The 12809-nt window shown below is 46.1% G+C and overlaps 1 non-coding gene across 1 annotated transcript; it reads left to right on the plus strand.

Moving 5' to 3' along the window:
• The first annotated feature begins 12355 nt into the window (after window positions 1-12355).
• Window positions 12356-12433, plus strand: Trnai-aau (transfer RNA isoleucine (anticodon AAU)). The gene has a single exon. It is a non-coding gene; the product is annotated as a tRNA-Ile (tRNA).
• Window positions 12434-12809: the final 376 nt, after the last annotated feature.

Raw genomic sequence — 12809 nt, forward strand, 5'->3', positions numbered from 1 at the left:
GAAGGTGAAGGTGATTTTGTAGACATGTGTGAAAGACATGTTCTGAAATGCAAGTGTTGTTGTTTGGAGAGCACATCGGTTACGTGTCAGATGTGTAGCCAAGCAGTAATGGGTCGCCATAGCTGCAAATATTAGCCGGTAATATGAAGTGTTGTCAGCTGAAGTCTGATGATGCAGACGACCGTAAGGACGAAGTACCCAAGAGTACCGCTAGGCCGCGCCTCTTTAGCTCAGTGGTAGAGCACTGGTCTAATAAACCAGGAGTCGTAAGTTCCATCCTAACACGAGAAAGATGAATTTTGGAAATCAGTTGCGCGTCGTGGCCGTATAGCAAACAGTATCTGTGATGACGAACAATTAGCGACAGGCGTTTTTTTTAAGAATTACTCTCAAATGTGATTAAGGCGAATGGCGCAGATAAAGCATTTGCCAAAGCGGTACAGCATAAGGTGGGACGAGGCAGTCTGAATTACATTTTATAGATGTATTTCTCACATATCACAGAGCCTCTCGCGGTCGTCGTCGTCGTCGTCGTCGCCGCCGCCGCCGCCGCCACCGCCGCCGCTTCTGCAGAAGTAGCAAATGGCAATCGTAGCAAATGCGGCGAGGGACGCCCTGCCTTCGATTCCGAATGCACAAAGTGTGTGGTCTTGTTTCTCAGTCTATATTTGGTCGGTCTCGTCAGAGGTTGAATGTAACGAATGGGTGGGAAAGAGCAAGGGGCAGCGGCTGTGTAGAACGAAAACACAAATCCTCAGGGGTGTGAGCGTTTCGAGATGAGTCGTATACATGTAAATGTTGGTCGTCAGTGACCGTGTGGCCTAATGGATAAGGCGTCGGACTTCGGATCTGAAGATTACAGGTTCGAATGCTGTCACGCTTGTGTTTTTCCAGTTCTGAAAAAGAAACAAATCGTTTTAATGTAGCAATTCAGCAGTACGAAACCGTCTGAATGTTGCTGTTGACCATTTTTTTGCTTGGAGATGCTCTTGAGCTTGAAACACACACAACAAGACCGGTGTTAACTAGCGAAATGGTCGGCAGAGTGCCGACACAGCGAGTTCTGACTATCACTTGCACATCTAAAACAAGGTCGTAAAGTAACTCGTTCGGCTTTTGAGTCACATAAAGTATGTGTGTTAATTTTGACGCCACTAGCTCTGCATGTTGTCATGCAATTTCTTTACCTCTCAGAAATCATTATGACATAAAAGTGAAGTACGTGACGAGTGTGACGTTAGGAAAACATTAGGCATCATGGAGAGATTCTGTATGGGAACACCCAACCCAAACGAGTACTGTGTGACGTGCTACCCGGCAGGTATTCACCGAGGTAGCCGGCTAGCTCAGTCGGTAGAGCGTCAGACCCTTAATCCCAGGGTCGTGGGTTCGAGCCAGACGCTGGGCGGAACGGAATTTTGTTCCGCTGCAGGTGTAAATTACCGTTTTTCTGATTAACGAGATTTAATGGAAATAGCAACTTTAAACTTTGCCTACGTCTCTGTCAGTCGCAAGGAAACTGTATTTGAAGGTGAAGGTGATTTTGTAGACATGTGTGAAAGACATGTTCTGAAATGCAAGTGTTGTTGTTTGGAGAGCACATCGGTTACGTGTCAGATGTGTAGCCAAGCAGTAATTTGTCGCCATAGCTGCAAATATTAGCCGGTAATATGAAGTGTTGTCAGCTAAAGTCTGATGATGCAGACGACCGTAAGGACGAAGTACAAAAGAGTACTGCTAGGCCGCGCCTCTTTAGCTCAGTGGTAGAGCACTGGTCTAATAAACCAGGAGTCGTAAGTTCCATCCTAACACGAGAAAGATGAATTTTGGAAATAAGTTGCGCGTCGTGGCCGTATAGCAAACAGTATCTGTGATGACGAACAATTAGCGACAGGCGTTTTTTTTAAGAATTACTCTCAAATGTGATTAAGGCGAATGGCGCAGATAAAGCATTTGCCAAAGCGGTACAGCATAAGGTGGGACGAGGCAGTCTGAATTACATTTTATAGATGTATTTCTCACGTATCACAGAGCCTCTCGCGGTCGTCGTCGTCGTCGTCGTCGCCGCCGCCACAGCCGCCGCTTCTGCAGAAGTAGCAAATGGCAATCGTAGCAAATGCGGCGAGGGTCGCCCTGCCTTCGATTCCGAATGCACAAAGTGTGTGGTCTTGTTTCTCAGTCTATATTTGGTCGGTCTCGTCAGAGGTTGAATGTAACGAATGGGTGGGAAAGAGCAAGGGGCAGCGGCTGTGTAGAACGAAGACACAAATCCTCAGGGGTGTGAGCGTTTCGAGATGAGTCGTATACATGTAAATGTTGGTCGTCAGTGACCGTGTGGCCTAATGGATAAGGCGTCGGACTTCGGATCTGAAGATTACAGGTTCGAATGCTGTCACGCTTGTGTTTTTCCAGTTCTGAAAAAGAAACAAATCGTTTTAATGTAGCAATTCAGCAGTACGAAACCGTCTGAATGTTGCTGTTGACCATTTTTTGCTTGGAGATGCTCTTGAGCTTGAAACACACACAACAAGACCGGTGTTAACTAGCGAAATGGTCGGCAGAGTGCCGACACAGCGAGTTCTGACTATCACTTGCACATCTAAAACAACGTCGGAAAGTAACTCGTTCGGCTTTTCAGTCACATAAAGTATGTGTGTTAATTTTGACGCCACTAGCTCTGCATGTTGTCATGCAATTTCTTTACCTCTCAGAAATGATTATGACATAAAAGTGAAGTACGTGACGAGTGTGACGTTAGGAAAACATTAGGCATCATGGAGAGATTCTGTATGGGAACACCCAACCCAAACGATTACTGTGTGACGTGCTACCCGGCAGGTATTCAACGAGGTAGCCGGCTAGCTCAGTCGGTAGAGCGTCAGACTCTTAATCCGAGGGTCGTGGGAACGGACTTTTGTTCCGCTGCAGGTGTAAATTACCGTTTTTCTGATTAACGAGATTTAATTGAAATAGCAACTTTAAACTTTGCCTACGTCTCTGTCAGTCGCAAGGAAACTGTATTTGAAGGTGAAGGTGATTTTGTAGACATGTGTGAAAGACATGTTCTGAAATGCAAGTGTTGTTGTTTGGAGAGCACATCGGTTACGTGTCAGATGTGTAGCCAAGCAGTAATTTGTCGAAATAGCTGCAAATATTAGCCGGTAATATGAAGTGTTGTCAGCTAAAGTCTGATGATGCAGACGACCGTAAGGACGAAGTACCCAAGAGTACCGCTAGGGCGCGCCTCTTTACCTCAGTGGTAGAGCACTGGTCTAATAAACCAGGAGTCGTAAGTTCCATCCTAACACGAGAAAGATGAATTTTGGAAATCAGTTGCGCGTCGTGGCCGTATAGCAAACAGTACCTGTGATGACGAACAATTAGCGACAGGCGTTTTTTTTAAGAATTACTCTCAGATGCGATTAAGGCGAATGCCGCAGATAAAGCATTTGCCAAAGCGGTACAGCATAAGGTGGGACGAGGCAGTCTGAATTACATTTTATAGATGTATTTCTCACATATCTCAGAGCCTCTCGCGATATTCGTCGTCGTCGTCGTCGTCGCCGTCGCCGCCGCCGCCGCCGCCGCCGCCGCTTCTGCAGAAGTAGCAAATGGCAATCGTAGCAAATGCGGCGAGGGACGCCCTGCCTTCGATTCCGAATGCACAAAGTGTGTGGTCTTGTTTCTCAGTCTATATTTGGTCGGTCTCGTCAGAGGTTGAATGTAACGAATGGGTGGGAAAGAGCAAGGTTCAGCGGCTGTGTAGAACGAAAACACAAATCCTCAGGGGTGTGAGCGTCTTGAGATGAGTCGTATACATGTAAATGTTGTTCGTCAGTGACCGTGTGGCCTAATGGATAAGGCGTAGGACTTCGGATCTGAAGATTACAGGTTCGAATCTTGTCACGCTTGTGTTTTTCCAGTTCTGAAAAAGAAACAAAACGTTTTAATGTAGCAATTCAGCAGTACGAAATCGTCTGAATGTTGCTGTTGACCATTTTTTGCTTGGAGATGCTCTTGAGCTTGAAACACACACAACAAGACCGGTGTTAACTAGCGAAATGGTCGGCAGAGTGCCGACACAGCGAGTTCTGACTATCACTTGCACATCTAAAACAACGTCGGAAAGTAACTCGTTCGGCTTTTCAGTCACATAAAGTATGTGTGTTAATTTTGACGCCACTAGCTCTGCATGTTGTCATGCAATTTCTTTACCTCTCAGAAATCATTATGACATAAAAGTGAAGTACGTGACGAGTGTGACGTTAGGAAAACATTAGGCATCATGGAGAGATTCTGTATGGGAACACCCAACCCAAACGAGTACTGTGTGACGTGCTACCCGGCAGGTATTCACCGAGGTAGCCGGCTAGCTCAGTCGGTAGAGCGTCAGACCCTTAATCCCAGGGTCGTGGGTTCGAGCCAGACGCTGGGCGGAACGGAATTTTGTTCCGCTGCAGGTGTAAATTACCGTTTTTCTGATTAACGAGATTTAATGGAAATAGCAACTTTAAACTTTGCCTACGTCTCTGTCAGTCGCAAGGAAACTGTATTTCAAGGTGAAGGTGATTTTGTAGACATGTGTGAAAGACATGTTCTGAAATGCAAGTGTTGTTGTTTGGAGAGCACATCGGTTACGTGTCAGATGTGTAGCCAAGCAGTAATTTGTCGCCATAGCTGCAAATATTAGCCGGTAATATGAAGTGTCGTCAGCTAAAGTCTGATGATGCAGACGACCGTAAGGACGAAGTACAAAAGAGTACTGCTAGGCCGCGCCTCTTTAGCTCAGTGGTAGAGCACTGGTCTAATAAACCAGGAGTCGTAAGTTCCATCCTAACACGAGAAAGATGAATTTTGGAAATCAGTTGCGCGTCGTGGCCGTATAGCAAACAGTATCTGTGATGACGAACAATTAGCGACAGGCGTTTTTTTTAAGAATTACTCTCAAATGTGATTAAGGCGAATGGCGCAGATAAAGCATTTGCCAAAGCGGTACAGCATAAGGTGGGACGAGGCAGTCTGAATTACATTTTATAGATGTATTTCTCACGTATCACAGAGCCTCTCGCGGTCGTCGTCGTCGTCGTCGTCGCCGCCGCCACAGCCGCCGCTTCTGCAGAAGTAGCAAATGGCAATCGTAGCAAATGCGGCGAGGGTCGCCCTGCCTTCGATTCCGAATGCACAAAGTGTGTGGTCTTGTTTCTCAGTCTATATTTGGTCGGTCTCGTCAGAGGTTGAATGTAACGAATGGGTGGGAAAGAGCAAGGGGCAGCGGCTTTGTAGAACGAAGACACAAATCCTCAGGGGTGTGAGCGTTTCGAGATGAGTCGTATACATGTAAATGTTGGTCGTCAGTGACCGTGTGGCCTAATGGATAAGGCGTCGGACTTCGGATCTGAAGATTACAGGTTCGAATGCTGTCACGCTTGTGTTTTTCCAGTTCTGAAAAAGAAACAAATCGTTTTAATGTAGCAATTCAGCAGTACGAAACCGTCTGAATGTTGCTGTTGACCATTTTTTGCTTGGAGATGCTCTTGAGCTTGAAACACACACAACAAGACCGGTGTTAACTAGCGAAATGGTCGGCAGAGTGCCGACACAGCGAGTTCTGACTATCACTTGCACATCTAAAACAACGTCGGAAAGTAACTCGTTCGGCTTTTCAGTCACATAAAGTATGTGTGTTAATTTTGACGCCACTAGCTCTGCATGTTGTCATGCAATTTCTTTACCTCTCAGAAATCATTATGACATAAAAGTGAAGTACGTGACGAGTGTGACGTTAGGAAAACATTAGGCATCATGGAGAGATTCTGTATGGGAACACCCAACCCAAACGATTACTGTGTGACGTGCTACCCGGCAGGTATTCACCGAGGTAGCCGGCTAGCTCAGTCGGTAGAGCGTCAGACTCTTAATCCGAGGGTCGTGGGAACGGACATTTGTTCCGCTGCAGGTGTAAATTACCGTTTTTCTGATTAACGAGATTTAATGGAAATAGCAACTTTAAACTTTGCCTACGTCTCTGTCAGTCGCAAGGAAACTGTATTTGAAGGTGAAGGTGATTTTGTAGACATGTGTGAAAGACATGTTCTGAAATGCAAGTGTTGTTGTTTGGAGAGCACATCGGTTACGTGTCAGATGTGTAGCCAAGCAGTAATTTGTCGAAATAGCTGCAAATATTAGCCGGTAATATGAAGTGTTGTTAGCTAAAGTCTGATGATGCAGACGACCGTAAGGACGAAGTACCCAAGACTACCGCTAGGGCGCGCCTCTTTAGCTCAGTGGTAGAGCACTGGTCTAATAAACCAGGAGTCGTAAGTTCCATCCTAACACGAGAAAGATGAATTTTGGAAATCAGTTGCGCGTCGTGGCCGTATAGCAAACAGTACCTGTGATGACGAACAATTAGCGACAGGCGTTTTTTTTAAGAATTACTCTCAGATGCGATTAAGGCGAATGCCGCAGATAAAGCATTTGCGAAAGCGGTACAGCATAAGGTGGGACGAGGCAGTCTGAATTACATTTTATAGATGTATTTCTCACATATCTCAGAGCCTCTCGCGATATTCGTCGTCGTCGTCGTCGTCGTCGTCGTCGTCGTCGCCGTCGCCGCCGCCGCCGGTTCTGCAGAAGTAGCAAATGGCAATCGTAGCAAATGCGGCGAGGGACGCCCTGCCTTCGGTTCCGAATGCACAAAGTGTGTGGTCTTGTTTCTCAGTCTATATTTGGTCGGTCTCGTCAGAGGTTGAATGTAACGAATGGGTGGGAAAGAGCAAGGGGCAGCGGCTGTGTAGAACGAAAACACAAATCCTCAGGGGTGTGAGCGTTTCGAGATGAGTCGTATACATGTAAATGTTGGTCGTCAGTGACTGTGTGGCCTAATGGATAAGGCGTCGGACTTCGGATCTGAAGATTACAGGTTCGAATGCTGTCACGCTTGTATTTTTCCAGTTCTGAAAAAGAAACATAACGTTTTAATGTAGCAATTGAGCAGTACGAAACCGTCTGAATGTTGCTGTTGACCATTTTTTGCTTGGAGATGCTCTTGAGCTTGAAACACACACAACAAGACCGGTGTTAACTAGCGAAATGGTCGGCAGAGTGCCGACACAGCGAGTTCTGACTATCACTTGCACATCTAAAACAACGTCGGAAAGTAACTCGTTCGGCTTTTCAGTCACATAAAGTATGTGTGTTAATTTTGACGCCACTAGCTCTGCATGTTGTCATGCAATTTCTTTACCTCTCAGAAATGATTATGACATAAAAGTGAAGTACGTGACGAGTGTGACGTTAGGAAAACATTAGGCATCATGGAGAGATTCTGTATGGGACCACCCAACCCAAACGAGTACTGTGTGACGTGCTACCCGGCAGGTATTCACCGAGGTAGCCGGCTAGCTCAGTCGGTAGAGCGTCAGACTCTTAATCCCAGGGGCGTGGGGTCGAGCCAGACGCTGGGCGGAACGGAATTTTGTTCCCCTGCAGGTGTAAATTACCGTTTTTCTGATTAACGAGATTTAATGGAAATAGCAACTTTAAACTTTGCCTACGTCTCTGTCAGTCGCAAGGAAACTGTATTTGAAGGTGAAGGTGATTTTGTAGACATGTGTGAAAGACATGTTCTGAAATGCAAGTGTTGTTGTTTGGAGAGCACATCGGTTACGTGTCAGATGTGTAGCCAAGCAGTAATTTGTCGAAATAGCTGCAAATATTAGCCGGTAATATGAAGTGTTGTCAGCTAAAGTCTGATGATGCAGACGACCGTAAGGACGAAGTACCCAAGAGTACCGCTAGGCCGCGCCTCTTTAGCTCAGTGGTAGAGCACTGGTCTAATAAACCAGGGGTCGTAAGTTCCATCCTCACAGGAGAAAGATGAATTTTGGAAATCAGTTGCGCGTCGTGGCCGTATAGCAAACAGTATCTGTGATGACGAACAATTAGCGACAGGCGTTTTTTTTAAGAATTACTCTCAAATGTGATTAAGGCGAATGGCGCAGATAAAGCATTTGCCAAAGCGGTACAGCATAAGGTGGGACGAGGCAGTCTGAATTACATTTTATAGATGTATTTCTCACATATCACAGAGCCTCTCGCGGTCGTCGTCGTCGTCGTCGTCGTCGTCGTCGCCGCCGCCACCGCCGCCGCTTCTGCAGAAGTAGCAAATGGCAATCGTAGCAAATGCGGCGAGGGACGCCCTGCCTTCGATTCCGAATGCACAAAGTGTGTGGTCTTGTTTCTCAGTCTATATTTGGTCGGTCTCGTCAGAGGTTGAATGTAACGAATGGGTGGGAAAGAGCAAGGGGCAGCGGCTGTGGAGAACGAAAACACAAATCCTCAGGGGTGTGAGCGTTTCGAGATGAGTCGTATACATGTAAATGTTGGTCGTCAGTGACCGTGTGGCCTAATGGATAAGGCGTCGGACTTCGGATCTGAAGATTACAGGTTCGAATGCTGTCACGCTTGTGTTTTTCCAGTTCTGAAAAAGAAACAAATCGTTTTAATGTAGCAATTCAGCAGTACGAAACCGTCTGAATGTTGCTGTTGACCATTTTTTGCTTGGAGATGCTCTTGAGCTTGAAACACACACAACAAGACCGGTGTTAACTAGCGAAATGGTCGGCAGAGTGCCGACACCGCGAGTTCTGACTATCACTTGCACATCTAAAACAACGTCGGAAAGTAACTCGTTCGGCTTTTCAGTCACATAAAGTATGTGTGTTAATTTTGACGCCACTATCTCTGCATGTTGTCATGCAATTTCTTTACCTCTCAGAAATGATTATGACATAAAAGTGAAGTACGTGACGAGTGTGACGTTAGGAAAACATTAGGCATCATGGAGAGATTTTGTATGGGTACACCCAACCCAAACGATTACTGTGTGACGTGCTACCCGGCAGGTATTCACCGAGGTAGCCGGCTAGCTAAGTCTGTAGAGCGTCAGACTCTTAATCCCAGGGTCGTGGGTTCGAGCCACATGCTGGGCGGAACGGAATATTGTTCCGCTGCAGATGTAAATTACCGTTTTTCTGATTAACGATATTTAATGGAAATAGCAACTTTAAACTTTGCCTACGTCTCTGTCAGTCGCAAGAAAAACTGTTTTTAAAGGTGAAGGTGATTTTGTAGACATGTGTGAAAGACATGTTCTGAAATGCAAGTGTTGTTGTTTGGAGAGCACATCGGCTACGTGTCAGATGTGTAGCCAAGCAGTAATGGGTCGCCATAGCTGCAAGTATTAGCCGGTAATATGAAGTGTTGTCAGCTGAAGTCTGATGATGCACACGACCGTAAGGACGAAGTACCCAAGAGCACCACTAGGCCGCGCCTCTTTAGCTCAGTGGTAGAGCACTGGTCTAATAACCCAGGGGTCGTAAGTTCCATCCTCACAGGAGAAAGATGAATTTTGGAAATCAGTTGCGCGTCGTGGCTGTATAGCAAACAGTATCTGTGATGACGAACAATTAGCGACAGGCGTTTTTTTAAGAATTACTCTCAGATGTGATTAAGGCGAATGGCGCAGATAAAGCATTTGCCAAAGCGGTACAACATAAGGTGGGACGAGGCAGTCTGAATTACATTTTATAGATGTATTTCTCACATATCTCAGAGTTTCTCGCAGTCGTAGTCGTCGTCGTCGTCGTCGTCGTCGTCGCCGCCGTTTCTGCAGAAGTAGCAAATGGCCATCGTAGCAAATGTGGCGAGGGACGCCCTGCCTTCGATTCCGAATGCACAAAGTGTGTGGTCTTGTTTCTCAGTCTATATTTGATCGGTCTCGTAAGAGGTTGAATATAACGAATGGGTGGGAAAGAGCAAGAGGCATCGGCTGTGTAGAACGAAAACACAAATCCTCAGGGGTGTGAGCGTTTCGAGGTGAGTCGTATACATGTAAATGTATGTCGTCAGTAACCGTGTGGCCTAAAGGATAAGGCGTCGGACTTCGGATCTCAAGATTACAGGTTAGAATGCTCTCACGCTCGTGTTTTTCCAGTTCTGAAAAAGAAACATGCCGTTTTAATGTAGCAATTGAGCAGTACGAAACCGTCTGAATGTTGCTGTTGACCATTTTTTGCTTTGAGATGCTCTTGAGCTTGAAACACACACAACAAGACCAGTGTTAACTAGCGAAATGGTCGGCAGAGTGCCGACAGCGCGAGTTTTGACTGGCACTTGCACATCTAAAACAACGTCGGAAAGTAACTTGTTCGGCTTTTCAGTCACATAAAGTATGTGTGTTAATTTTGACGCCACTAGCTCTGCATGTTGTCATGCAATTTCTTTACCTCTCAGAAATGATTATGACATAAAAGTGAAGTACGTGACGAGTGTGACGTTAGGAAAACATTAGGCAGCATGGAGAGAAACTGTATGGGACCACCCAACCGAAACGAGAACTGTGTGACGTGCTACCCGGCAGGTATTCACCGCGGTAGCCGGCTAGCTCAGTCGGTAGAGCGTCAGTCTCTTAATCCCAGGGTCGTGGGTTCGAGCCACACGCAGGGCGGAGCGGAATTTTGTTCCGCTGCAGATGTAAATTACCGTTTTTCTGATTAACGTTATTTAATGGAAATAGCAACTTTAAACTTTGCCTACGTCTCTGTCAGTCGCAAGGAAACTGTATTTGAAGGTGAAGGTGATTTGGTAGACATGTGTGAAAGACATGTTCTGAAATGCAAGTGTTGTTGTTTGGAGAGCACATCGGCTACGTGTCAGATGTGTAGCCAAGCAGTAATGGGTCGCCATAGCTGCAAATATTAGCCGGTAATATGAAGTGTTGTCAGCTGAAGTCTGATGATGCAGACGACCGTAAGGACGAAGTACCCAAGAGCACCACTAGGCCGCGCCTCTTTAGCTCAGTGGTAGAGCACTGGTCTAATAAACCAGGGGTCGTAAGTTCCATCCTCACAGGAGAAAGATGAATTTTGGAAATCAGTTGCGCGTCGTGGCTGTATAGCAAACAGTATCTGTGATGACGAACAATTAGCGACAGGCGTTTTTTTAAGAATTACTCTCAGATGTGATTAAGGCGAATGGCGCAGATAAAGCATTTGCCAAAGCGGTACAGCATAAGGTGGGACGAGGCAGTCTGAATTACATTTTATAGATGTATTTCTCACATATCTCAGAGTTTCTCGCAGTCGTCGTCGTCGTCGTCGTCGTCGCCGCCGTTTCTGCAGAAGTAGCAAATGGCCATCGTAGCAAATGTGGCGAGGGACGCCCTGCCTTCGATTCCGAATGCACAAAGTGTGTGGTCTTGTTTCTCAGTCTATATTTGATCAGTCTCGTAAGAGGTTGAATATAACGAATGGGTGGGAAAGAGCAAGAGGCATCGGCTGTGTAGAACGAAAACACAAATCCTCAGGGGTGTGAGCGTTTCGAGGTGAGTCGTATACATGTAAATGTTTGTCGTCAGTAAACGTGTGGCCTAAAGGATAAGGCGTCGGACTTCGGATCTCAAGATTACAGGTTAGAATGCTCTCACCCTCGTGTTTTTCCAGTTCTGAAAAAGAAACATGCCGTTTTAATGTAGCAATTGAGCAGTACGGAACCGTCTGAATGTTGCTGTTGACCATTTTTTGCTTTGAGATGCTCTTGAGCTTGAAACACACACAACAAGACCAGTGTTAACTAGCGAAATGGTCGGCAGAGTGCCGACACCGCGAGTTTTGACTGGCACTTGCACATCTAAAACAACGTCGGAAAGTAACTCGTTCGGCTTTTGAGTCACATAAAGTATGTGTGTTAATTTTGACGCCACTAGCTCTGCATGTTGTCATGCAATTTCTTTACCTCTCAGAAATGATTATGACATAAAAGTGAAGTACGTGACGAGTGTGACGTTAGGAAAACATTAGGCAGCATGGAGAGAAACTGTATGGGACCACCCAACCGAAACGAGAACTGTGTGACGTGCTACCCGGCAGGTATTCACCGCGGTAGCCGGCTAGCTCAGTCGGTAGAGCGTCAGTCTCTTAATCCCAGGGTCGTGGGTTCGAGCCACACGCCGGGCGGAGCGGAATTTTGTTCCGCTGCAGATGTAAATTACCGTTTTTCTGATTAACGATATTTAATTGAAATAGCAACTTTAAACTTTGCCTACGTCTCTGTCAGTCGCAAGGAAACTGTATTTGAAGGTGAAGGTGATTTGGTAGACATGTGTGAAAGACATGTTCTGAAATGCAAGTGTTGTTGTTTGGAGAGCACATCGGCTACGTGTCAGATGTGTAGCCAAGTAGTAATGGGTCGCCATAGCTGCAAATATTAGCCGGTAATATGAAGTGTTGTCAGCTGAAGTCTGATGATGCAGACGACCGTAAGGACGAAGTACCCAAGAGCACCACTAGGCCGCGCCTCTTTAGCTCAGTGGTAGAGCACTGGTCTAATAAACCAGGGGTCGTAAGTTCCATCCTCACAGGAGAAAGATGCATTTTGGAAATCAGTTGCGCGTCGTGGCTGTATAGCAAACAGTATCTGTGATGACGAACAATTAGCGACAGGCGTTTTTTTTAAGAATTACTCTCAGATGTGATTAAGGCGAATGGCGCAGATAAAGCATTTGCCAAAGCGGTACAGCATAAGGTGGGACGAGGCAGTCTGAATTACATTTTATAGATGTATTTCTCACATATCTCAGAGTTTCTCGCAGTCGTCGTCGTCGTCGTCGTCGTCGCCGCCGTTTCTGCAGAAGTAGCAAATGCCCATCGTAGCAAATGCGGCGAGGGACGCCCTGCCTTCGATTCCGAATGCACAAAGTGTGTGGTCTTGTTTCTCAGTCTATATTTGATCAGTCTCGTAAGAGGTTG

The sequence above is a fragment of the Schistocerca gregaria genome, chromosome 6 (assembly GCF_023897955.1).
Source record: "Schistocerca gregaria isolate iqSchGreg1 chromosome 6, iqSchGreg1.2, whole genome shotgun sequence".
Lineage (NCBI taxonomy): Eukaryota > Metazoa > Arthropoda > Insecta > Orthoptera > Acrididae > Schistocerca > Schistocerca gregaria.